The following is a 27,213-nucleotide window of genomic DNA, read 5'->3' as shown; positions in this document are numbered from 1 at the left end:
TGCAAGCCGTATTCATTTGTTTCCATTGGACCCTGTCCAACTTTCAACTGCGACAGACCCGTGCGCCGCACTCGCTTGTCTACTTTACAGGATATCTTTAGTGCAGTACCGGTCAGTATCGGTGCAGTCTGCAGGTCTATTTTGCAGTACGGGCCTGCAGTACCGTCTTCAGTCTCACATAAGAGGTTCACATGCTTTTTTCACATGTCACATGTTTAACGTCATATGATATCGTCATATCATTGGGACATTTTGATTTGGAATTGTCTAACATCCAACTCGGACATAACCGTGTGGTAAAGCGAGATGCAGGCGAGGGACGGTCTCATGTTCATAACGTGATTTATGTACTCTTGCCGCACGCTAACATCACGTCAATCACATATCACGAGCAAAGCAAATTACCGTTTATTTCCGTTCGAAGATGAGGTGCGCGTTGGACTGGGCATGCGGGCACCACGTGCTGTGCACGCTATCGCTGCCACCGACACCGTTCCGGGCCACGGCGAGGTCTGCCCAACTATGTCGCGATACTGTGATAAATAACTTGTTGCAAGGTTTGGGATCCCGGGCCCAATTTTTAGATGCTGCATTCTATGCCAGCCCCACAGCTCACGCGGCTTGAGGTTCACCACGCCTTGGAGCTATCGGCTGCATGCCCCGATAAACAGCCACCTTCTGCAGCTGCAACTAGTGCTTGGATTCAGCTATTCTGTTCATGCCATGCAACGTACGTGGGGCATCGGCCCCAGTTACATTCCGGTTACGTCTCGACCCCTGTTTGGCATGAACCATGCTTAATATTTATCGATTATCATGCGCGTCTCCGCAGAGCTAATCTTCCAACCACACCGAATAAGTAGCTTCTTTAGAAATTCTGAGTTTTTGGAGAGCCACCTGTATGAGGCATGTCTTGTCAACGCTCGGCACTGCAAGGATTCCAGAAGGCTATTGTGGACAGCTGGTCTGTTTTGATGGCATCGTGTTGTAAGTGCCCCCTGTACCGCCGGCCGACCTCGCTGAGTACGCCTCTGCGCTCGGCGCGATGACAATTTCCGGCCCTGTACCGCCGTTTGCTCTCGCTGAGTCCGCCTCTGCGCTCGGCGCGATGACTATTTGGGCTCTTGTACTGTTGCCTACCCTCGCTGAGTCTGCCCCTGCGATCGGTGCGATGGCTATTTGCGCCCCCTGCACTGCCGGCCGCACTCGCTGAGTCCGCCTCTGCGCTCGGCGCGATGACTTTTTGCACCTCCTGCACCGCCGGCCGCATTCGCTGAGTCCGCCTCCGCGCTCGGCGCGGTGTCAAGCAACTTGAGTATGAAAAACGTACGTGCCTGCTTTGAGAAGCCGGGTCGGGACTCATAGCTGCCCGGGTAAAGGTCAGCTGACTCACGCCAGCTGCGGTCAGAATTCACGGCGGACAAACATATAACTCGAGGCGCAAGTATTTTCCCTTTTGTTGTCAACGTTTTCGATTCCAATCGTATTCCTGCACATCGGGGCAGAGATACAAGGCCCCCTGAACCCTGAAGTCGTCAGAGGCGACAGCTGTGGACGCAACCACCCCTGGTGTCGGTGGGGTCTGGACTAGGGACGAAACGTATTAGGTTTCCAGCAGGCTATTGCCGCCAGAGACGGTAGGCGTGGACGTAACCACCACTAGCGTCGGTGGGGTCTGGACTAGAGACGTGGTGGAGTCTGGACCAGACACGAAATTTTTCGACCCGCCACCCCGCCAGCATCTGACCCGCAAAGAACCTGCGGGATTTTGCCGGGCTGTGGGCTAAACTTGATGTGCTCTTGCAGGTCAAAAATTTTAGCATCAAAATCATGCATTTTTGCTATTACTTAAGTTCCTAAAACCATAAGAAATGTGCCAAACCGTAAATATGTGCTGCCAAGCACAATATGGTTATGAAAAAATAACGTCATGATTTGTTTAGCAAGAGCCCAGGTGACAAACAAGAACATGGCAAACACGATACACAGGTAAACTAGGTTTCACAAATTTAGCAACCTTAAGCACACTATTTCCTAAAAAAGAAAGTATAGAAAACGCGCCAGACGTCTAAAAGCTTGATCCAGCTGTATTAAGGAGCAATTGAATGGGTCATTAAAATAAATACAGCTACATACCGAACTTGCCGACTGTTGTGAAGGTGAGGTACACTTGAGCTTTCTTGTTTCATACAGAATCCATATCTTGACTAACATCAATGATTAACAAAATGAAAAGGGAAACGGTATTTCCTTCAATGCGCTAGCCTCGCTCACATGTCAGTAAAGCCCGCAATTGCTGGTGTATCAAATGCGCAGCAGATGTCAAAATCAAAAAAGGCCTTGGTAGTAAGGCAGAGTTTGTCTATTTATGGCTGAAGAGCATGCAATTTACGACTGTGACAACAGGAACCCTTATGTAAGATACGTTTCACCGTCACTGCGATTTTCATTAGTTTTCAACCCATGTGCCTGATGAAGACTTTTGCTCTTATTGCTTTGGCCATGTATTCTAATATCTGCATCTGTATGCAGGTCTGTGTCAAAAAAGTTACAGTCCAACAGATGACGTAAAATATACTTTTAATACAGATCGAGAGCTCGAAAGCTGCAGTTAGCCGGGTGTGTGTAATGTTAGCAGAAGTCCTAGGCTTGGTTTGCTCAATTTCCCTTTTCATATAAAATTTTGTTTAGCGTTTGATGATATATCACGTATTTTTATGTCAGCACTAAATGTAAATGATAGCACTTCAGTGACAAAGATTGTTGGGCAAAATGTTCTTGTCGTCCTTGCTTGTGCGTAGTATCACAAACGGCGCGAATAGGATTGTGGAATGGAGCATGGATGCTGTTAAGAGGGAAATGTGAATCATTTCAAAGCTGTCATGTGGTATTTATTTCGTGTTGTTGCATTATGCATCCAACTGTGACAAGAAAACATTATACAATAAACTGCGTTTGGCTCCGGAATACGGGTTATAACTTTGTGTTGATTGGTCCTCATTTCAACTGAGTTGTTTGTGACTGTATAGAATGTAATGGATTGAGGGGACTTCTCATAACTTGAAATATCCGACACGTTCCCACTCTCAGCTTAAATCCATCAGCTGACGCATGCAATTCCTGGGGACGTAGCCTGTGGTTTACCGCGACTAGGTACCAAGATGGCATCTCTGGTACATTTTGGTGACAAGCCACTTTTAATTCCACCCCCTTCGTTTTCATTTGTAGTTGGAAACGGCCATCGCAGTGTTTAAGATGCTCTTTGCTGAAAGGAAATTCAAAACTTCAGGTATTTTTATCACTGCTGTCTAAAAAAATCACTGGTATAAGAATGCTGTACATTAGATGACACTGACATGACATTTCATGCTTATTTTATGCATAGGTACATACTTCAGGGAAAGTGACAAAACGCAGACAGCAATCAACTTAATACTTGAGGGTTAATGACGGGTCAGCATTGTAAAACAGCGAGCTTTTGCGGGCTGGATCCCTGGCTGGCCGGGGCCTCCCGGGCTTAGGGATGATATCTAGGAAAGGGTGACCTCTCTGGCCTGGACCCCAGTAACTTTTTGGCAGATTGGACCGCTTCGGTGTTTTGACCACGTAAAAGGGCTGCAAAACAGAGGTGCACCCATTGATATTCAAGGCGTGGTTACGTCGATGGTGGAAATTGGTGATGTTTCGTCAGCTGATGGGAGTGGAAGCGACTTAGTTATTGCCTGGCTTTGGTCGTGATTAATTTCCTTTATACAGCCATATGCCTAATAGCCCAGATTCCTTTTCGGGAACAGCATTATTGCTGTTGCCCTTAAACGATATTCATTGGAATGACAAAAAACACCTATACCATAAACCCGGATGTATATAATGAAGCAGCTTGAGTACGTGTATTACCACCTACCCGTGCCGGGCACATTATTTCCTTTTTCAGACGGAATGTTCAATGGTAATAACTCGAATGGCAACTGCAGCTCATGCTTGCGAGCGAACAGAGAAAAACCAGGGACCAGGATCCTGTGCATTGCGAGTGAACCAATAGAAACTAGTGGAAACTAAGGACCACCGTCTAGCGTTTCCGAACGAATCAGCAAAAACCCGGATGCAACGTGTTTTAACGTCACGCGCCTGTCATTTCAACACGAAAAAGATCTTGCTAAGCCAGAAAATCTGCTAGAGGCTATCAGCTGGGCGTGTTGCGCAATAAGCGGCAACGTCACACCGGCCGGCCGCGGTCGGGACCGGTGCAGCGGAGCTCGCCGGGACCGTTATCCAGCTGTACGGTCCGGCTCAGCGCCCTCCGGGATAAGCACCATGCGGGCGAATAGCATGACTGCGAAATGCAATGCGAAACGTTCGCACGACTCCTGAGTCGTGTTCTTGCTAATAGGCCGTAAGGACCTAGACTGCGGGCGGCCAAGGCGCGTTAACGGCGAGCCGCACCACCACGTCCGCGACTCACGCATCGCAAGAGACGCACGAGCCACGCGCGCGTGCCCCACGTGCCCTGTTCACGTAACCATGACAGGGTCGGGCCCAGCACGCAGCCAACGTCCGCGGCATCAGGGAGGCGAGGACTGGCGTGGAATGGAGGCGGCGGCAATGGGATTACCGCTGCCGGGCTGTGTCAGCCGGTTTTGTGGAAACGTGTGACGTGTTCGTCTTGGCACCGCCCGGCTGGCCGACCCCCTCCCCCGGCGGCCGGCCTGGCGACGCCCCTGCGCCGTTCGGGTTGAAAGGACCACAAACATGGCTAAGTGCTGAAGTGATTGCCCACACAGCATTCATTAAGCCAGCATTAACCGCAATTACACGCAGAATCGAGAAACCGGCCTTTTGTCGACGCTTTGACCTCGGCCGCGGGGTCGCAGCCTGAACGACAGGAGGAAATGGGACTGTGCGGAACTGGGGCCCACCGCGACGCCGAAAACCATACCGCCAAGTGGCACAATTTCATGGCGTTGTGTGGAGTCCAGCGTGCGAGTCGCGTTCAAGTAGAGCATTGCAAAGGTTTAAAAGTCTCTATAATAGGCATACATGCCAGATGCCACTTTGGAGGCTATGACGTACCACTTGCCGCAACCGAAAGTCGGCAGAGACGAGCTTTGGTAAGGCATGAGCTGATCAACGTGGTGACGTGGAACATCATGGGCAGCATTGTGCTCAAACTGATGGTAGTGAGTGCCTTGTTTTAGAAGCTCATGTGAGCAGACGCGTGCATGGATCTTAGACAGGAATCGCAGACCGGGCTCCTGGGGCCCGGAGCTCGTTTCTTCAGGTTATCAAGATTAGATTTCGATGCTTTCCGAGGAATCTCTTAGGGTCCTAGGTTCTTTACGATTGTCATGCCGAGCAATCTTCCATGATTCAAGATTATCACAGTAGTGTTTACGAGATCTTTCAGGATCCAGACTCAATCGTTTGTTCAAGTATAAAATGATCTTTAACACGCGCTCGGGCGGGGATCAAATTGACTCCCCGACGGTTTTCCCAGAATGGTTTCCGAACGGCACGGCGTAGCCGTGCCAAATTTTGCACAGCTGTAGACAATTGAATGGCGGATCGTTTAGCATCAACGATTGAGATGTACCTTGTAAGGTCGCTGACCTGTGGCAGGTCAACGTTAGTTGGCACCACGGTTTGAACGAAGGCACTTTCTAGGGAATCGTTCAATCCCATCAAACGACGGAGTTTTAGACGAAGCCGTACATCTCTGAGATACTTTCTTAGGCAACACAAAAATTGAATAAGCAAATAGCATTGACCTAGGGTCAGGTATGAAAGTCAGACCAAGGTCAAAACGAACCTGTTTTATTACTCACGGGTTTGCTGTATGGACGGATTTCTGGTGCTCATTCCGAATATATTGATAGAAGGAACCGCGTTATACACCTTCCATGGACTTCTTATAGGTCAGAATAGGTCACTGGCCTAAAATGACCCGAGTCAACATTTTGTTTTAAGGAACATACTGGTCAGCGCAATCTGTATCGCTTATCCAAATGTAAAACCCAAAGCAGTCTCATATAGCCTCGGTGATCATGTCCTTTAAAAGGTCAAACAAGGCCACTGATCTTAACTGATCATGTGAAATTTTGTTTAGAACAGTTGCCTGGGTTCTAGGGGCCCTTTGGAGACCAGTCTGGAAGTTGACCTTGTTTAACCTTATCTGATCCGAAGGTCATAACCTAGGAACCTCAAACTTTGACCTAAGTGAGTTCACGTAAAGGATAACACACCCTGTGAATTCGGTCTCTCTAGCTCTCTTAGTTTCTGAAATCTCAGGAGGGGGTTTAATTGACCCCCTGCACCCGTGCATCCGAGCGAAGGTTATCCAACCGGCCACCCGGGCGCGTCTTAAAAGGTCCAACAAGATCGCTGACTTTAAATGAGCGTGTGACATTTTGCTTAGAACAGTTGCCTAGGTTCTAGGCGCCCTTTGGAGACCAGTCTAAAAGTTGACCTTGTTTAACCTTATCTGGCCCGAAGGTCATAACCTAGGAACCTCAAACTTTGACCTAAGTGAGTTCACGTACAGGTCAACACATCCTGTGAATGTGGTGTCTCTAGCTCCCTTAGTTCCCGAGATATCAGGGAGATCAAGTTGACCCCCACTGGAGCGAAGGGCATCCAACCGGCCGCCCGGGCGCGTGTTAAGAAGGCATTTCGCATGCAATTTTGTTTACTTAACTTACGCTTGAAGCAAAGCTAGATTTACCTTTTAAGTTCACTAAGTTCAACCCCAAAGTCGCAAAACGCTGCCCAGCTGACGAAAATTATGCAACACATCTACACTAACCCTCACGCTTTCTACGACCTGTATTGAAAAGCACTGACTGGCTGTGAATTTTGTTTGAAATTCCATGTTTTCCAATATTTACCTTGCAAGGTAGAGCATCTTAGAAGGTGGCGCAAATGATCCAGATTGCTGCCTTATTTGCGGCATGTTTTAAAATCCCTAAAATGTGGCAACACAATGGTTCAAGCGTAATTTTGGCTAAAGAACGTCCCGGAATCACGACCGGGATTCAGGATAGTCTGCCGTGGTAGGCTATCAAATATTCTGAAATCCGTGATCTGTCTTGAAACTTTGCCAGGAGGTTACCTCGGAATGCAGGGTTTGTTCCAACTTCTGATCATAGATCTCCTTGACTCAAGGTACATACCAAGCTTCGTGAGGAGAAATTTGAGATCTGGAGTACGTTTTCACAATCCAAGCGTCGAATATTGGGAGGTCAAAGGAGGAGTGTCTAATGTTTTCGGTTTTCTCAATACACGCCTAAGAGGGGTTTGGCAGTTGTCTATGATTAGTTTTAGTTGCTAAATGTGCATTTGGGTCTTGTAATAGTTTTGATTGATATATTTCTATCGATCCCATCGATGGCTGTGCGTGAACAAATACAACCCTAAAAGATATACCAATCAGCGGGCAGGAAAGGACAAATGCACTGGTTTATATGTGGCGAGTAACTGCGCGCCGGAGACATGACCATTATTTTGGTTGCTAAGCAACGAAGAACAATCAAATTTCCTTAGAGCCTGGTGCAGCCGACTGACGCGACACAATACCCCTTCCTCAGCTCAGTATATAGCAGGCCGACATGAATTGGTGCTTGTCGGCTGGCCAACCTTACCATGCGTCTAATCCCGTACACCCACAGCCCTCAGCTGAATGTAACAAAACAAACAAACAAACAAAAACAATATAAAGGCCGTCGCCATCGCCGCAATCGCAATCTACTGTCAGCGCTGACAAGCGACATCCTCGAATAGCCATTGGCTAGAGCTAACGATACCCTCTCAGTGATCCCGATGTGTTAAGTAGCGAACATTGTTTGGGGGCGACCCGATTACTTCGTTCTTCCCTAGAAACCAAAGACAGTTTGGGGACTGTGGCAATAGCTCGTCAGTGGAGGCGAATTTGTAGAAACTAATAACAATACAATTTGTAAATCGAAATTCCTTATCATCCTACGTGCACATTCAAAATCCCAACTTGACTAGACACACTCTCTTTAAGCGGCGTTTGTAACCCCGCGTGAGAGATACCACTAGAGGAAAATAGGAATAATCCTATGCTGATATTGGAATGAACAAGTCCAGAAAAAACACATACAGATCTCAGCCGTAAGCTTCGCTCAGTACATGCTCATCAAGCAAGCACTCGACTGTTAGTAATTGAGTAATTAACAGTGCATCGCGACCATGCCGCTAACCCAATTAACATTAGCTAATATTCGTTGTCTGCATGAAAGCGCGAAGAAAAGCTACCCAAAGTTGCGCGGTAGTGGCCACGGAATATGAAATGAAGGGATTTCATTAAAAGCTGCAAATGTATTTCGGGAATAAACATAACTGGTCATGAAGTTCGTGCATAGGAAAGTCTTTAAAGGCGGTGTTTCGTAACGCAGCTGCATTTATAAGATAATTAATGTAGCTCTTATGAACGCTAAGGGAACTACAACCACAGTACAGCCCACGGGGCAGATCAGCCTTACACGAAACTTCGACCAGAGCTCACGGGGCACATCAGCCCTACATATGACCAGAACCACTGCTCACGGGGCACATCAGCCTTGCACGAAACTACGACCACAGCTCACTGAGCACATCAGCATTGCACGAAACTACGACCACAGCTCACGGAGCACATCAGCCTTACACGAAACTACGACCACAGCTCACGGAGCACATCAGCCTTACACGAAACTACGACCACAGCTCACGGAGCACATCAGCCTTACACGAAACTACGACCACAGCTCACGGAGCACATCAGCCTTACACGAAACTACGACCACAGCTCACGGAGCACATCAGCCTTACACGAAACTACGACCACAGCTCACGGAGCACATCAGCCTTACACGAAACTACGACCACAGCTCACGGAGCACATCAGCCTTAGACGTGACTACAACCACAACTCACGGGGCACATCAGCCTTACACGAAACTACAACCACAGCTCACGGGGCACATCAGCCTCACACGTGAAGTATGCCTCTCATTTGGACACGCCTCCATTTGCACCCGGCATGATATTCCGTTATAATCACAACCCACAGCCACGTGAAGGCGTCGCCAGCGGTGCGGCGTCATTGGATCGCAGATAAGAGCCCATCTGGTCACGTTACAGCGCGTCTGCTAGCGCGGTGCTCCGCAGACGGCTCCGCGCTGCGTGGTGTTCCGCAGACGGCTCCGCACTGCGTGGTGTTCCGCAGACGGCTCCGCACTGCGTGGGATTCCGCAGACGGCTCCACAATTGCTGACGTCAAAGAGCGAATGCGTTACTGAGCGCCGTTATCGACCGGCGTGCTGCAGTTGACCGTCTCTGGACCAATCTGAGCCGAGTGGGAACTTCTTCGACGGACTTGAATCGGCTAATTATTGGCAGGTGAACTGATTCCGCACAACCCAAGTGTCCTAACGCTGATATCCCCCTTCAAGTGGCATTGAGATTGTGCCCGGTAGCGTCATTGAAGAAATCTGGAAATCAAAGAAGTTCCATAATTTGATTCTACCTAAATCGAGCTAGGGTTTGTGGCCCCAAAAACTAGTTGTATAACTCCAACAACACAAGCGCCGTAAATATGATTGATTTGCGCTTTACCTTCAGACGTAATCCCATGGGTTAAGCACTCACAATGAAGACATTTCCACTCGTCTCAACTCCCACTGGGCCAATCCAAAAGAGAGTGCTCCGCATTTCTATAGCATTTTGACTGCAATCGCCATCTTGAAGACCATTCGGTGCAGTTCACAGTCCTACCCTTGTTAAGACCTAAAAGAGCTAGACCTAAGAGCTAAAACCCTCTAGCTTATGAGCTACTCGCCGACGAAGCTGGGAGACTATTCGGGAAGAGTGTTTCGATGCTTCTTTGGTATACATGACGTCAAAATAAGCCCATTCAAATCCTGCCATCCCGCGAGCCATGCGGGTCGAGCCGTTCATGTCTGTCGTTCGTGTGCACGACTTTCAGATATAACGGCCGCCAATTGGCTCTCAATCAATATTATGCAGGATAGGATGCCGTAATCCGACAATGGGGTATCGAGGAGCATGTTTACTAAACAGAGAAATTGCGTTGTCGAGAGCAGTCCTTTATACTAAAAGTGTACCAATATTTATATGTGAGCTCATTGAGTCATATCTGACGCTTGCCTCAATATCTTCAAGCATTAAACGTTGCTTTTAAGGCCCAGTTAGATGTAAATTAACTAGCCGCTACTTCAAAAAGCTGGTGCTGCCTAAAAGAAAACTCCTAGCAAAAAGAAAAATTGTCAGATTGGTCAGTGCAGCAAAGCATGACTTCCTATACACTTGACTCAAAAAGTGTTTCAGTGAGCTCACTCTATTTGATTGCTGTTTGCATTCTACGAATCGCTCACCTAGACGTTATTGATTGTGGACCCAAATGCGCCTGTCACGAACACTCTTAGCGATTAAGGTTTACTGTAAGCAAACGAACAAGTTGCGCTATTCGACTGTATGGGAAAATGGTTGATGAAAAGGGTTATGCTCAAATAATACACGCACATTTTTAAGAGTGAAATGCGTAAATCGCTGCCTATGGGCCACCTAACTAATGGCTAGAGACACTAAACAGTTTGATCGCGCATTTGCTTTCATTCCATTTTCCATTAATTTAGATGACTCAGTGGTATATTCTCGGGATTTTCAAAAAAATTGACAGTTTTTGCAATCGTGAGTAAAGTGCGCAATAGGTCCTACATATCTTGTTTTGAACTGTCCACAAGAGACAAAGCTGCCTGCACACTGATTAAAAATTACTGGAAGTTCGTGTTAGTTGGGTGCCTAAAATTCCCCGAATTTCGGAGTAGTTTGACTCTGGTGTCAACTAGTGTCACCGGTGCGAAACCACACCCTCGACTACAATGACGCAGTCTTTTTTCCAGTGTCAAAGGGCTCTGTAGTGGGCAACGACATTGACAGTGCCAGTGTAATGTTCCACCATGTTGTGGTTGACCTTGAAATCAAAAGACCCTGTGTCAGTGCAAAATGACACTGCCTCAGGGTCTTGCGTGGGATTTGACACCGGCCAACCAGGTCAACGCCGTAGTCGCAGGGCTTCAGAACGGGGAATTTTACGCGTCATTCATACCACACCTATCCTTGCGTGTTCTCCGTACAAGTACCCAGCAAAACAGAGGCCATTAGTGTCTTATATCGCTTTTTCCTCTTGGCAGTGGACGCGCTGCGTCATTCGTAAGCCAGTTGTCTTAAAACGTCAGCTGAGCACATTTCAGCGCTTAATGGCGTTTCAGGATACCGTAACAATCATGGAAGCGATGGTATCAATTAGCAGCAAGGCGTTACCGCGAAACATGTTGCGAGCATTCCAAGACAGTACGCGTTGAAGTGGAACAGCTTAAAATGTTAAGCAACCGCTGCGATAGCCAAGGGAAAGCGTAAGCTGGCACGCGTGTTCTGTCCATCTAGATACAGCACAACTTTCCAGCCCTCTTCGGGGAGTGGGAGTGTTGGGGATCATTGGAAAATATGCGGATATTAGAATTTCATATACTGCGGTTAATAGAACAAATACCCAGATCTGTAGTTTCACAACATCAGTTCGGGGCTCAGCCAATGTTAATCAAGCCGCGGTACCTCCAAAAGATATAATCTCGACTTTGAGAGACTTCACACGCGCCCGGGTGGCCGGTTGGATGCCCTTTGCTCGGATGGGAGTCAATTTGACTCCTGAGAAATCAGGAACTGGAGAGCTAGAGACACCAAATTCACAGGGTGTGTTAAACTGTACGTGAGCTTCCCTAGGTCAGAGTTTGAGGCTCATAGGGCATGACCTTAGGGTGAAATAAGGTAAAACAAAGCCAAACTCCAGGTTGGTCTTCAAAGAGCCTCTAGAACCTAGATAACTGTTCTAAGCAAAAGGTCGCGTGCTATTAAGGGTCAGTGAGCTTATGTGACCTTTTGAAGGCCAAATTGACCAAAATGATACAAGACCGCTTTGAGTTTTGCATTTGAATAAGTAACAGAGATTACATTAGGCAGTATGTTCTAAAAAGATGTTGACTTACGTCATTTTAGGTCAGCGACCTATTCCGACCTTTAAAATGTCCATGGAGGGTGTATATGCGGTTTCTGTCATCAATAAACTCGAAAGGAGCACCAGAAACTACCCCATACAGCAACCCCTAGAGTCATAACGCAGGTTGATTCTGGCCTTTAATCTGACCTTTACACCTGACCCTAGGCTCACGTAATTTGTTCATTCAATTGTTGTGTTGCCGAAGAGAGCATGTCAGAGATGTATGGCGCCTCTAACTGACTGCATTTTTGGTCACCATGATCTTCGAAAGGTAAAAAAGTCACTAACTTTATATGAGCATGTGACATTTTGCTTAGAACAGTCATCTAGGTTCCAGGGGCTCTTTGAAGACCAGCCTGGGATTTGACTTTGTTTGACCTTATCTGGTCAGGAGGTCATGACCCAGGAACCTCAAACTTTGACCTAAGTGAGTTCACATACAGGTCATCACATCCTGTGAATTTGGTCTAGTCCTCTTAATTACTGAGATTTCAGGGGGACGGGGTCAAATTGACCACACACCCGAGCAAAGGGTATCCGAACGGCCACTCGTACGCGTGTTAAGTGAACATCTAGACAGTGATGGAACAATGCTTGCATTTCCGTCTTCATCTTTTTGTTTTGTTTTTGGGATTATATGTGAAGAGAATTCAAAAACTCGGAAATAATTCACGTTAAAAGCATGCCGTTTTTTATATTTTTCTTCGCTCTTTGTTTGATTTTGAATTATTCATGAGCGTAATGCATCAGACCGGGAGGGCTCGGCTTCATGTCGTGACTCCGCTGCATGTTGCGAGGCTCAGTCCCCGCCCCCCCCCCCCCCCCCCACCCTCAACCGTATAGTTCTCAAACTTCTCGTTTATTACAAGCTTTGTGACAAGCATATTTTGCAGCTGCATAAAAAAATTGCGGCACCGGCCCCTGATCAGTGTGGTGCATATTTTCTATGCGATCCGTTGCTTCTTTACGCTGCAATATTTCTGAAAAGCTCTCGCTTCATCTTGGAAGTCCCAACAACAGTCTGCAAAGTTCTTGTTTCATCCCGACCATAATAACAATATATCTGCAAAGCTCTTTTTTCCAGTCACCGAAGCATTTCTCAGCGCACGGCTTACTGGGACACGCTTTCTCTCAATTCTTTCTTTCATATCCGCTCAATTACGCCAGTTAAAACGAAAGCCGATAGCCAAGTTGTTTAATCTAAGTCACAAAATTGTTTTCACCTGGGGTAGTTGATGATGTAAAAGACCAGGCTAGCTGCTAGTTAATATTTCGTGGAAAATAGTTGGCTGAGTCCCATAGCAAAAGAAGCGCTGCCGAATCATAGAGTTCCGGGATCTCTTGAATGTGCTGATGTAGACATTCAACCCGTCTATTCTTATCCGACTATAGGTCGCAGTTGCGTAAGAATTCCAAATCTAAACGTGACCTTTGGTGTTTGAAACGTAAATTTGTGTGTCTTTATTTTTCGTTCCCTCATTTCAAAGGCTTTGGCCAAGCATTTTCATTGGATGGATTTTGGGGTTCAACGTCCACGCTTACCAGCGGTTGTTGCCCGAGTCCTCACCCCCATTTCCGACCGTAAAATTTCGGGTCAACGGTAGAGTTTTGCGGCGAAAGCTGAGGGTGCTCCAACACCCGGCATGGTCCGTTCTGCCCTGACCTGACCTGACCTGTAGCAGGGTTGCTGATACCGGCCGCAAGCCATCCCGAGTCAGGGACGGAAAGTGAGCGCCCAAAGCCACTTAAACCCACATCGACGGCTGCGAGTGAATTAAAATTGTAAACGCCCTTAACAACTGAGCTATCGTAGCGCAAAGTCCGTATCTGTGCTTAAATATTCATTACGTATCAATATCCCGGACCGAAACTAGCACCCCAGCAACGCAGAAAGACCTAGATGAGGTGAAATTGACGAACCCGTAGTTCTAAGCCATGTTATATCTGAATCACTTATTTATCTCCATTGATGTGGTCTTGCACGTTGATGTGACAGCATCTCGTACACAGAAATAACACAACAGGCAGTAAGGCCATGCCACCGATCGAATTGGTGACGACATTGTGCATGGCGGTAGGTGACTCCGAATTTAAATTATAACACCGGTTTTCCAGTTTGGAGTACTGCAAGCATCATGTCAACGACGGTTTTCCGTTTGGATACTAGTTCAGGAAACCCGAAGTGGGACAAGAGCACCCTAAATTTATCCGAGGCGAAGTTGTCCGTTGACTGATTTCGACGTTACGGGAATGTCAAATCTCTAAAGTAAAACTCAGCTTCGCTTATCCGCGGTAAACTGCTTAGTGAAACTGTACCTGCTGCTGCCAACAAGCAATGAGGTGGTGACGTCATCGCTAAATGTAGGTTAACGGTCGAGGACCAGTATCGCATGCCACATTTTCCAGCAGAAAAAGGGACTGCCAAGATTGTTTGTCGATGCAGACGGAGCGAGTTTATTGCCAACGAGCATGGCATGCCTGTGCGGTCAAATCGATTAAGGAAACAAAGTAGTGGTCTCGCCGGACGCGGGGGCAAATCCAGCATGCGATCTTGGGCAAGGCCAGTCCGTTTAGGGGCTCAGTTCAATAGCTGTTGCTATCTTCATCAAATTAATGCTTTGGAAGGGATCGTGGACCCGTTGTCCACACTCCTTCGAATGCGGCCTGGATTGGACGGGACCTCTGTGCGGGACATCCAACAATTACACTCCTCGAAAGCGAGATGCTCGGTGGCGAGATATAATGTACATTCATCTGTGCTTAATGAATAGATGCATTGATCTAATCTTAAAACTTTTAAAGCTTTAACGGTTGGAGCTCCTGCCTGCCAACCTAACGTGACGGGTGGAGGGCTCGAGCCGCTATGTGCGCTCACTAGTTGCCCTTGACTGGGGTGACCTGCGGCCAGCAACAGCGGCCGCTGAAGGGTGAATGAGGCGAAAGGGTGGGCCAAACCAGGCCGTATATGACGGCAACGCGAGATTTCTCCAAAATTATGCTGTTGAGCTGGAGTTTTTTTCGATCTGGCGGTGAAATCACGGTCCGCATTACAAGGGTCAGAGCTCACTAAGCGTGAGCTCTGGTAAAAAATTTATGCAATGATGACGTATCTCCTGAAGACGTGCGAACGGAGGTGGCCGTCGGCTATTCGTCAGAACGACCACACAATCTGGACAGGCGCACACGTAGATATGTGATGAATATTGCACACAAAGGGACATCACCCGCAGTGGCAGTTTTTTACAGGCAATAGGTATTTATGGTTAGAATGGCAATGGTCATTGTCACGGAAAAGTTATAGATGACATCACGCGACATTATTAATGTCATGCGTCATTACATGGTATCTGACAGCGGAATAAAGCATGCTTCTGATCTGACATACGTTTTTGTGGTTGAATTTCTAAACTTCACACTAAATATCACTTAACATGATTTAACTGCTACGCTCAAAGCATTATTTTGCCGCAAGTATCGCGCATCTTACAACGTGTGTTCAGTGTTTAACGCTTAACACATGTTGCAACAAAACGGAACCTAGCACAACATGCACCACAAGCAGCACTCCTGATCCTAACGCGTTGCTACAATGTTTTTTGCAGATTTCATTCTGTGATAATTCGCCGTTATCCGTCCGTTCGAGTTCTGGGCGAAACTCGACGCTAGCAAACCGTGGGGTTGGGGTTTGTCAGCAGCAAAACAACAGCGCGCGGCGTGCGACCGAACGCGTTTGCAATTCATAACATAAAGGCCCGGTGCTTACGGTGCAAGACACGTTATTGACCGAGAGCCATGACGAAACCCACTTCACATAACAACAGAACATGCAAGTCCAAGTGCGGGTACCGTAAGGCCTGTCGACAAATTCGGCGCAAAGTGTATGCATGGGGGCGCGACTCGCATGCATTCTGACAAGGCATCCCGCGCCAGTGCCACTGTCAAAATGTCCAGACTTGGCGTACGGTTGAGTCGAGCTTCCTGATGTGCAGGTGGCCTCAGCCCCGGTGTGCTGCGCTAGGGTCAGGACGTCACGCCCTAACCGGGAGCAGGATCCCAGGCCAGGCTGACCTCAGATAGCAATTTGTCGCCTCCCCTCCCCCTCCCCCCCCCCCCCCCCAGCCTTGACCTACAATCTCTCCCCGTCTCCTCGGCGTGGCCGCACCCAGGTTTGCGAAAGCAGTGTCTTTGAGTCGTAGCATACTATTACTATTCTGGTTGCCCCGCTGCGGTTGGCGCGACGGATTTCGGCGGGAATGTCATAAAAAATGAATGCATGGGAACAGAAGTGATGAAAGGAGAAATTGGCCGCTCAGTGTCTTACAGTTTTATTAAAACCCCGCATTTGGCTCTCGGAATCGAAGAAAATTGACACTCTTTCTACGGCACTGCGTGGTAAAAATTCATTTTAAAACACTTCACTCCACCGTTTCGTGAATTCCTGCACCTCCGCGGCACCACTGGACAACATACATGGTGCCACGCGTAGAGACAGCATACGGTTGGTTAGCACTTGCTTATGCAGATGGGAGCTCACCGCCGTCTTCCTTCAAAGATTCATTGGAAGTGCATGTTTAATGGTGTCCTTAGATCATGAGTCCCCGCGAAGTCCTCCCGACATGCGATCGTCGTTCCCGATACGTCTGATCGGATGTTCTAAGTGTGGCGGCCGGACGCGGCCCTGAAGTACCCAGCTCCTTCCGATTACTTGCGATCGTCGTGGAATGCTCAGGATGACCGGAGCTGACACAGTCTGTGCGAGGCGGAGGTCGACCGTGATAGTCGGCGCCCCCTGACACAGCCTGTGCGAGGCGGAGGTCAACCGTGATAGCTGGTGCCCCCTGACACAGCCTGTGTGAGGCGGAGGTCGACTGTGATAGTCGGCGCCCCCTGACACAGCCTGTGCGAGGCGGAGGTCAACTGTGATAGTCGGCGCCCCCTGACACAGCCTGTGCGAGGCGGAGGTCAACTGTGATAGTCGGCGCCCCCTGACACAGTCTGTACGTGGTGGATGTCAACTGTGATAGCTGGCGCCCCCCTGACACAGTCTGTGCGAGGCGGAGGTCAACCGTGATAGTTGGCGCCCCCTGACACAGTCTGTGCGTGGTGGAGGTCAACCGTGATAGTTGGCGCCCCCTGACACAGTCTGTGCGTGGTGGAGGTCAACCGTGGTAGCTGCCTCCCCCCCCCCCCCTGACACAGCCTGTGCGTGGCGGAGGTCAACGGTAATAGTTGGCGCCCCCCTGACACAGTCTGTGCGTGGCGGAGGTCAACCGTGATAGTTGGCGCCCCCCTGACACAGTCTGTGCGTGGCGGAGGTCAGCCGTGATAGTTGGCGCCCCCTGACACAGTCTGTGCGTGGCGGAGGTCAACCGTGATAGTTGGCGCCCCCTGACACAGTCTGTGCGAGGCGGAGGTCAACCGTGATAGTTGGCGCCCCCTGACACAGTCTGTGCGTGGCGGAGGTCAACCGTGATAGTTGGCGCCCCCCTGACACAGTCTGTGCGTGGCGGAGGTCAACCGTAATAGTTGGCGCCCCCTGACACAGCCTGTGCGTGGCGGAGGTCAACCGTAACAGTTGGCGCCCCCTGACACGGCCTGTGCGTGGCGGAGGTCGACCTAGTTGGTGCCCCCTGACACAGTCTGTGCGTGGCGGAGGTCAACCGTGATAGCTCGTGCCCCCCTGACACAGTCTGTGCGTGGCGGAGGTCAACCGTGATAGCTGCCCCCCCCCCCCGACACAGCCTGTGCGTGGCGGAGGTCAACCGTGATAGTCGGCGACCCCTGACACAGTCTGTGCGTGGCGGAGGTCAACCGTGATAGTTGACGCCCCAGGACACTGGCAGACATAGATGGTCATGGTTTGTAAATCCGTTACTCCATTTCGTAATGAAACTATTTTTTAGCAATGTTGTAATGAGCTTGTTACTTTAGAAATAGAGCGACGTACTAATAAATTTATTACTTTTGCCGTATGTTACTCCCCTGCCACTTAGACCACTACCAGGTAGCATCCAGTTACTCTGTTGCATTTAGTCCGCTACTCAGCTACTTCTCGCTTTAAGACTGATGAAGAGGAATAACGACACTAACGCTGGAAAACAGTCTATTTTTGGTATGTCTTGCGTAACTTAAATAAGCAATTAGGTGTGATTTATTGCGGGGCAAAGGTCACGCTGCCGCAAAGTCTTGTTCCGTCTACGCGACAATACACGATCAAAGGCATTGCTAAGGACATGTGCCTACTCGAGGAAAGAAACTGCGCGAAACGCGGCTGGCGTCTCTTTGATTGGTGTGGATACTCAGCACGGAAATAATTGTACATGCGTTAGACACTAATGATCAAAACGACCAATAAGCAGTGTCTCTTGTTACCCACTGTTGCCACGTCTAGAAAGAATTTTCAAGTTTAGAAGGTTGCAGCTTCAGCGATGACAGAATACACCCCCGACGTGGATCTAAAGGGAAATTCAAAGGGTTTCCCAAGGGCTAGAAGCAACTCTAGAGGGTTCGACAGAAAGCAATTCTTAGAGCCATGTTGACACGGTGATTATGTTGAGTTTTTTCAATTTTTCCCTTATAGCCCCCAAAGCCCGTTTTTTAAATTTGTTTTCCCTTAATAGCCCGTTTAGAGCGTCGTTGAATGGCACTCTAAACGGGCTATTTTGCGGAAATCAGAGTCGAGGGAAACGTTCCAAATTTGAAAATATTAAAGCAATCATCATATACGATAAAATAAGCTCACTGATAACTGTTGGTATACTATCCAGTGGACTGCTGACTGGCTGACAATGCTGTTCAACATTGACCAGACTACCCTAGACAATACAAGTTTTCTCTTGAGTAAATATGCTGCTCAGTTCGTCATTATTTGATTGCGCCATGGAACGTTTGAATGGCGTTGAGTTACTGCCAAACTAGCCGTGTGTCTCCACTCTTGCACTCCGCGTAGTGCTTCAACGTCCTGAGGCGTGGCCGTGGCGCCATGGCGGCACTGGAGATGATTGTTGAGCCAATATCATTATGTGCTCGTGTTTCGGCCCTCGTGTGTTTCGGTCTTGTGACATTTTTGCGCATTTATACGTGGGTTCAAAGCGTTTGTTTGTATTCACGTACTCGGTTATTTCCTTGTTTTCAAGTTTTTCAATTCGAAATTTTTTGAATCAGAGAAGCTATCCAGATTCTTTTGCAACCTCCATCATTAAACCAAGGCGCAGGCGAAGCGTCTTTCAGCCCCCCCTCCCCCCCATGGGACGGTGTTCTCCATGTGCCGGGTTGCACCCCATCGAATTCGTTTCCTTTATTTTGCATTGTGTGGGTATCTCCTATGTCACTGCCATATAAAATAATTTGCCGCACATTTTGTAGTTATTAGTTGTAGAATCATTGCCGTTCTCTTCGTCTTCACATCTGTCGTTTGCACGCTCTTTCTGCCGACTGAATGTCATGATTGCCTACTGTTGCTATGTCATTTGTATGCCATTTATATGCCAGCGTCTGCCTCTTAAATTTCTCGATCTTCTGCCTTTCTCCTTTTCTAATTTTTCCAGATATCTTAAGCGATCATCACCCGGATCAGTTCAAGCTTCGCACAATTCGGTCTTTTCTTCGACGTCAGTGCCATTTATGTTGACCATGCGGAAGGTGCAGCAAAATCCACCAAAATACAGGCCTTTGTAATTGAACCGCAAAGGGTATGTTCTCGCTAAAAACAGAACAAGGACAAAAGTAATTCTCCTAGAACTTTTCGACACCGGAGTGGTCAAATTTGACAAGCTGAGCGAGTCTTACACCGGTCAAATCCGGATAGAATCTTGTGTTTCTTCCGAGGACAGGTTAGCGGGAGAAAACAAAAAGTTCGACAGCAGAATTGAATATAATACAAAACTTAACGTAAAGGGAGGACTGACAGGGCACTAGAAATACCAGACGTCGAGATATGAGCCTTAGAGCGATCATCTCCACCTCTGCGCGTTGAAAGGATCAAAACCAAATGCACCAAAATGGCAATCAGTGTACCAAATGACAAGCAATCATTCATTGGCGATCATTGATGACGAAAACGCTGCATACGTTCATTATCATGACCAAAATGTCTACAACCTTCACTAGAGAACCTCAATAAGAAATATCGCACCTCGACTACGTTCTGGGCAATAATCCTGTACGTTGATCATTTTACACGGGCTATAGTGACGTGGGCGATATTTTTTGCTGTTGCCTCGGAGTCATCCAGTTTTATTACAATCCTGCGCGTTTTCTCACGCCGATCAAGTGATAACGGTGTTCGCGTGAAAATGAATTCCAGCTCATACTGATGAATCTCGGACAAAACAGGTTTGACGGGCGGATCAAATAACTGCGTTCCTTGGAAGCAAGATAGCGTGAGCCAGGTGATCGGCAGGATTAATTAGTAAACGTGGTCTGGAGAAGCAGTGTCTCGATGAACTCATCAACCACGCGGACGATGTTTTTGCCCCAACGCTGGAAGTCTGCCACCGAGAATTCGCTGCAGCTATGGAACTCATTGCGTCGCAAGCAACTCTCAGCGAAGCCTTCCTTTGCTGACGGCGCCGTCCCGGCCGTTTACGGAATAGAACACTTGGCCCTTAAACAGCGAGTGGCAATCGTTGCGGGTTCGGGGCCCACCATAGGCAGTCGTCTGTCCCCGACAATGGCCTCCGCGAGTGACCTTGTCCTTGATTTAACCTTGACCTTGATTTACTCGCAAGCCTGAAACACCTTGATGCCGGTGTGGTAGCGGGCTGCGGGAAAGCTGCGTTCGGAGCCTATGTTTGGTGCAGCCAGAGGTTATGACAGCCGTCTGCGCTCAGTGAAGTTTCCAATCCTACCACCAGTAGAAAAAAACAAGTCTGGTACCAAATATGCAGTGGAGGGAGATCACGGGAGATGGGCTCGGAGTGATTGTCCCGGTTTGGGCGCCATATGACTAGGGCAGTCGGCGCGCCCAAACACCCAGATCATCATCAGCATCGCAGGCTCGGGTGCCTCTCAGCTCATCGATTCGGTTTGCGCTTGTCGTTGACCGGGGTGAACCGTTTCTCGTGCTCCGACCCTAGCACGTGATATGTGCTGCAACTGACCGCAGAACTGTGTCACAGTCGCGGCCTTAAATGGAGTTGGCTGCAAAGTTGAAAACGAGCATGTTGCAGCCGGTTCGGTAGTTTGAGACCCCGCAGAACGTTTAAGCTCCGTTGTCATAACATCTCGTTGGACTGTTTTATCTCTGAGTCCCAATTATCACCTAGTGATAGCATCAATAATGGTATAAATGCCATCGCGCCATCACTTCACCATGACGCACGGATGTTGGCTGTACTCTGGTGATTGGTTGCGCCATAATCCTTTCTTGTTGGTTAGGCCATGACACCGATTTGCTAGTTGCACCATGCCGGCTGGTAACTACTTGTATGCCGCGAAACACAGCTTCTGGGTGCACAACGACGAGTTTAGGTCGATCACAACTTTCAAGAACAGCGGTGTGAGCGACCACAACATGCTACGCCAGAAAAGAAGGATGCTCGATTTTGTTTTTGCAATACAACATGTTGTTAGCATAGGACCTACCTTAGCTAAATTTAAGTTACATGGATTCAGCTGGCATTATATGATGGTCTGTGGTCAGCATAGACTAATTGGCTGCAGCATTTTTCTACCATCAAAGCAGATTCGACAACGTTGCCATGGTCCATGAACCTGTAAATGATAGCAGCAAGCGGCAGTCCATCAGTGTTTTTGCTTTTTATAGATTTGACTAGATGTTTTGCTGTTATTTCTTTGTGACTGGAGTCTTTACTAAGGCTAGTTTGTCGCGCAAATCCTGAGCCTGCTGCAGCAGTGTAGCGCTGCCAGTTCAACGGGCAGCTTTCATCAAGGTATTTTCAGGTGCAGCCTATTGATGCTAGGCGACCAGCCCTGCTTCGGCCTGGGTGTTCTGGCGAGCTGCCAACAATTGACTCCCTAAGACGAATGAGCCTCCAAAAGCGAGGTGTCCAGGATGTGCTCCACCCCCCCCCCCCCCCCCCCCCCCCCCTCCCCATCACACGATCTGCCACGCGTTGCCAGGACAGCCGACACGAAGCCAACCTGCCTTTTCGAATACCCTGCCTCGAGATGCCAGGAGCTGGGGCGCTCAGCAACGACAAACCGATGAGTCTTAGGTAGCTCGTCTATGCACAGTTGCAGTTGGGTTAGCGAGTGCCTTCAATTCATATGTATTTCGGCCTATGCAAACTGTTATTTAAGCGAAAAAACGTTATTGAAGACAACGTCCCTTCACAGACTTTGCCTAACTTTGTGCTGCCAAATCAGGGCTGGGCCAAATCTGCCCTGGATGTGGAAATGTTTCGGTGAAGTATCTCAACGACGGGCTGTCAGGAGCACTCCGTGCATTTTCAGATCAGAAGTCATGCACTTAACTGGCTGCTTCGGCCAACATCATCATGACGGCTTGATAAACAACTGCATTCGTGCCCAGAAGCAAAGCTGAGCTCGAAATGGGCGCCTTGGCGACCCCACAGCTGCTTTGTATAAATTTGTAACGCAGGAAACTTGTTCCATCCAGTTTCAACGAGCCGTTTGATGCTGCAACTGCTGCAACCGAATGCGCCGAAGACTTCACTGCCAGAAAAGCCAGACATGAAACAGGTAATAACCTAAGAAAAGGAACACGTGACGCAGGTGGTGCAGTGTCACCGACTTATTCGCAACGCGAAGCATATGTGGTTGAAAAATAATGACACAAGCCAACCACTCGGGGGCTAAAGGGTCCATCCGGTCGTTCTTTTCATGCTTGCATTGCCTCACCAGTTATTTAAAGCCATCCAACAAAGATAGAATAACCTTTTGCAATAGAAGTGTTGTACAGTTACGGAAAACATAATTTGGCTTCAACAACGGAGAGCGCGAGTTTTAAGACAAAATCTGATAGCATATCTATAGTTAACGTTCTGCAGTATTAAGTGTTTATTTTTAGAGATATTGCAGAGGACTTTATCGTATAAATCAACAATCGGGTCTCGGATGAGCATCTGCATGCAATGAAATGCGAATTTCCCCAGAAAAATTGACCCATAGGAAAACGATGCGCAAGATACGCATCCTTGCGAAAGGCTCCTTGTTGGCAGCTGTGGCCGCAAGGTGGGGCGCTCGTGTTGGCGCCCGAACCGGACAGAACGTCGAATCACGTGACTCGTAGCTCGTCCTTCAGAGTCAGCGATACCGTTATGCTGATCGATGCAGAATGTATTCCGCGAAAGATCTGGAATAAAGAGCGGCAAACACGTCCCTGTCGGATCAGATAACACGGCGTCACAGCCTTTCAAAATGGCTTCATACTGAACGGCCATCCTAGAATAGGCCGGCCGGACGCTATATGGGACTTGGTCCGGCCGGCGCGAGCTGGCGGGCGGCTGAACAGTGCGCCGCGTGACTTAGGATCGGGCCAGACAGGATCGGAGATATTGCGTCCGAGATAATGCCCTGTATCACGCTGCGTGGAAAAGATAATGCCCTGTATCACGCTGCGTGGAAAACGTGTCCCGGTACAGCGAAATGTAGTCTGTACCAAGCACTGACCAAAGGTGGACACGAACTGAAGACGAAATAAAGGCATAGCTTGAGATCCTAGGGATTGGAAGAACGGACACACCCTACTTTTGGCTTGTACAATAGCAGTAACGTGATAGCACGCATATGTATTTTGAAGGTCCACAAATCCTGGACACCCCTAGTCCGGGTGAGATCTTCAGCCACAAATGATAGGCTTAGGAGCATTACATCTTATCAGAACTAAACAACATGGTAGGCAATTGTAGCGTGTAGACCGCCATCGAGACGCCAGCATTGAGGGAGCACAACACAAGTGGCACAAGGAACGGCACTTTGTCTGGGGCAGCAAGCCTTCCATCTCGTCCCACATTCGGAGGAAGCAGGAGACCGAACAGGATGCCTGCAGCCGTTCTGCGGTGTCCATAACAGGCCTTTTGCAATACGTAATGTCGTTCCCGTTGGAGCACGACCGTTTTAGTTCGAATGCAGCGTGCACGAGTTCTTGTAATCGGCGATAAATGCATGTTTCCGAGCGGATCCTAGGCCCGGCTACAAGCTGAGGTGGGCTCGGACAGTCGTCGGCCGGGGGAGACGACATGATAGTGTCGCCGGACGCTCAGCCGGACGCCAAATAAGGGTAAGCGACGGCGGCAAGCCGGGTCACTCTGGGGGTGCCGGCGCTCTTGCCGTGCCCGACGCTCGAAACGTGTCAAGTCAAAATGACCCTTCCTGTGTCGGAACGCCAGGTGACTTTCTCGCCTCAATCGCAGTGACTGATCGGAAGGTGAGTGCGGACCGCGTGGCGCGACGCACCCAGTGACGTCACGCACACTTTGACGTCACGCACCTTGTGACGTCGAGCCCTTCATGGCGCCTGCGGCCTGTAGCGAGCCAGTAGGACGCTGCGGTGACGTCTGCAGGCTGGTGCCGCCAGCAGGAATCAGAACATTGCCAGGTCAGCTGATGCTCAGTTCTCCATCCTGCGGGGTGGTGCCGTCCGCAGGGATCAGAACATCGTCAGGTCAGCTGATGTTCAGCTCTCCATCCTGCGGGGTGGTGCCGTCCGCAGGGACCAGAACATCGTCAGGTCAGCTGATGTTCAGCTCTCCATCCTGCGGGGTGGTGCCATCCGCAGGGATCAGAACATCGTCAGGTCAGCTGATGTTCAGCTCTCCAACCTGCGGGGTGGTGCCGTCCGCAGGGATCAGAACATCGTCAGGTCAGCTGATGTTCAGCTCTCCATCCTGCGGGGTGGTGCCGTCCGCAGGGATCAGAACATCGTCAGGTCAGCTGATGTCAGTTCTCCATTCTGCGGGGTGGTGCCGTCCGCAGGGATCAGAACATCGCCAGGTCAGCTGATGATCAGTTCTCCATCCTGCGGGGTGGTGCCGTCCGCAGGGATCAGAACATCGTCAGGTCAGCTGATGCTCAGCTCTCCATCCTGCGGGGTGGTGCCGTCCGCAGGGATCAGAACATCGTCAGGTCAGCTGATGCTCAGCTCTCCATCCTGCGGGGTGGTGCCGTCCGCAGGGATCAGAACATCGTCAGGTCAGCTGATGATCAGCTCTCCATCCTGCGGGGTGGTGCCGTCCGCGGGGACCAGAACATCGCCAGGTCAGCTGATGCTCAGCTCTCCATCCTGCAGGGGTGGTGCCGTCCGCAGGGATCAGAACATCGTCAGGTCAGCTGATGCTCAGCTCTCCATCCTGCGGGGTGGTGCCGTCCGCAGGGATCAGAACATCGTCAGGTCAGCTGATGATCAGCTCTCCATCCTGCGGGGTGGTGCCGTCCGCAGGGACCGGAACATCGTCAGGTCAGCTGATGCTCAGCTCTCCATCCTGCGGGGTGGTGCCGTCCGCAGGGATCAGAACATCGTCAGGTCAGCTGATGTTCAGTTCTCCATCCTGCGGGGTGGTGCCGTCCGCAGGGACCAGAACATCGTCAGGTCAGCTGATGATCAGTTCTCCATCCTGCGGGGTGATGCCGTCCGCAGGGACCAGAACATCGTCAGGTCAGCTGATGATCAGTTCTCCATCCTGCGGGGTGGTGCCGTCTGCAGGGACCAGAACATCGTCAGGTCAGCTGATGATCAGTTCTCCATCCTGCGGGGTGGTGCCGTCCGCAGGGACCAGAACATCGTCAGGTCAGCTGATGATCAGTTCTCCATCCTGCGGGGTGGTGCCGTCCGCAGGGACCAGAACATCGTCAGGTCAGCTGATGATCAGTTCTCCATCCTGCGGGGTGGTGCCGTCCGCAGGGATCAGAACATCGTCAGGTCAGCTGATGCTCAGTTCTCCATCCTGCGGGGTGGTGCCGTCCGCAGGGACCAGAACATCGTCAGGTCAGCTGATGCTCAGTTCTCCATCCTGCGGGGTGGTGCCGTCCGCAGGGACCAGAACATCGTCAGGTCAGCTGATGTTCAGCTCTCCATCCTGCGGGGTGGTGCCGTCCGCAGGGACCGGAACATCGTCAGGTCAGCTGATGTTCAGCTCTCCATCCTGCGGGGTGGTGCCGTCCGCAGGGAAGAACATCGTCAGGTCAGCTGATGTCAGCTCTCCATCCTGGGGGGTGGTGCCGTCCGCAGGGATCGAACATGCCAGGTCAGCTGATGTTCAGCTCTCCATCCTGCGGGGTGGTGCCGTCCGCAGGGACCGGAACATCGTCAGGTCAGCTGATGATCAGCTCTCCATCCTGCGGGGTGGTGCCGTCCGCAGGGACCGGAACATCGTCAGGTCAGCTGATGATCAGCTCTCCATCCCGGAGATGCCCAACGGAACGGAGCAAATTTGAACAAAACGTCGGCTTACAAGGTCAACTGACGTGGGTGTCACGCCTCCATGCCCATTTCTCATACAAATTATCATAGCTTATTCTGTAGGTATACACACATACACCCACACACAAACACACACACCCCACACACACACGCCCCACACCCACCCACACCCACACCACACACCCACACCCACCGGCACCGACACCCACACACTCACACTCACACCCACACCCACACCAACACCCACACCCACACCTACATCCACCCACACAAACACTCTGCTGTTCTGAAACTGCTACTGTCGGCTCTCGTTTCAGCAGGGGAAAGCCTCGTGGTCATTCAGCACATCGTCAGGATCGTTTCAGGTGTAGGGTTCGTCTGTCCATTGAAAGCGTGCTCGTGCCGGGGGAAATGATGTTCATAGAAGTATTCAGTGAAGTCCTTGTTTTGTACAACCAAGGTGACGTTCAGCAATGTATTACTAGTCTTATAAGGCATGTCTTTTTGTGCCAACTGGTCAGAAAGTTGTGCAAAGTGAGGACTGCATGTACTGATTCGTCACGCGGAAGACTGATGACATCTCCTGACCGAGGAAAGACATGGTTCTGCTGGGCAGCGTAGGTCATGAGGGATTGCCTCACGCAGGTGCGGGTTCCTTCATGGTTCATATCAGTTTAACTCACTTTTCTGTGCTGTCAGCGGGGAGAGGATGGGATGTTGCAAGCTGGATAAAGCGAGATCCTCCCGGAATACGTTCCAAAAATGTTGTTCAACAGGCATCCAAAAAAGCTACACC

Source organism: Pollicipes pollicipes, unplaced genomic scaffold (assembly GCF_011947565.3).
Source record: "Pollicipes pollicipes isolate AB1234 unplaced genomic scaffold, Ppol_2.1 Scaffold_6138;HRSCAF=7277_pilon_pilon_pilon, whole genome shotgun sequence".
Taxonomy (NCBI): Eukaryota; Metazoa; Arthropoda; class Thecostraca; order Pollicipedomorpha; family Pollicipedidae; genus Pollicipes; species Pollicipes pollicipes.
The sequence above is the reverse complement of the archived record's forward strand: the minus strand, read 5'-3'. Positions refer to the sequence as shown.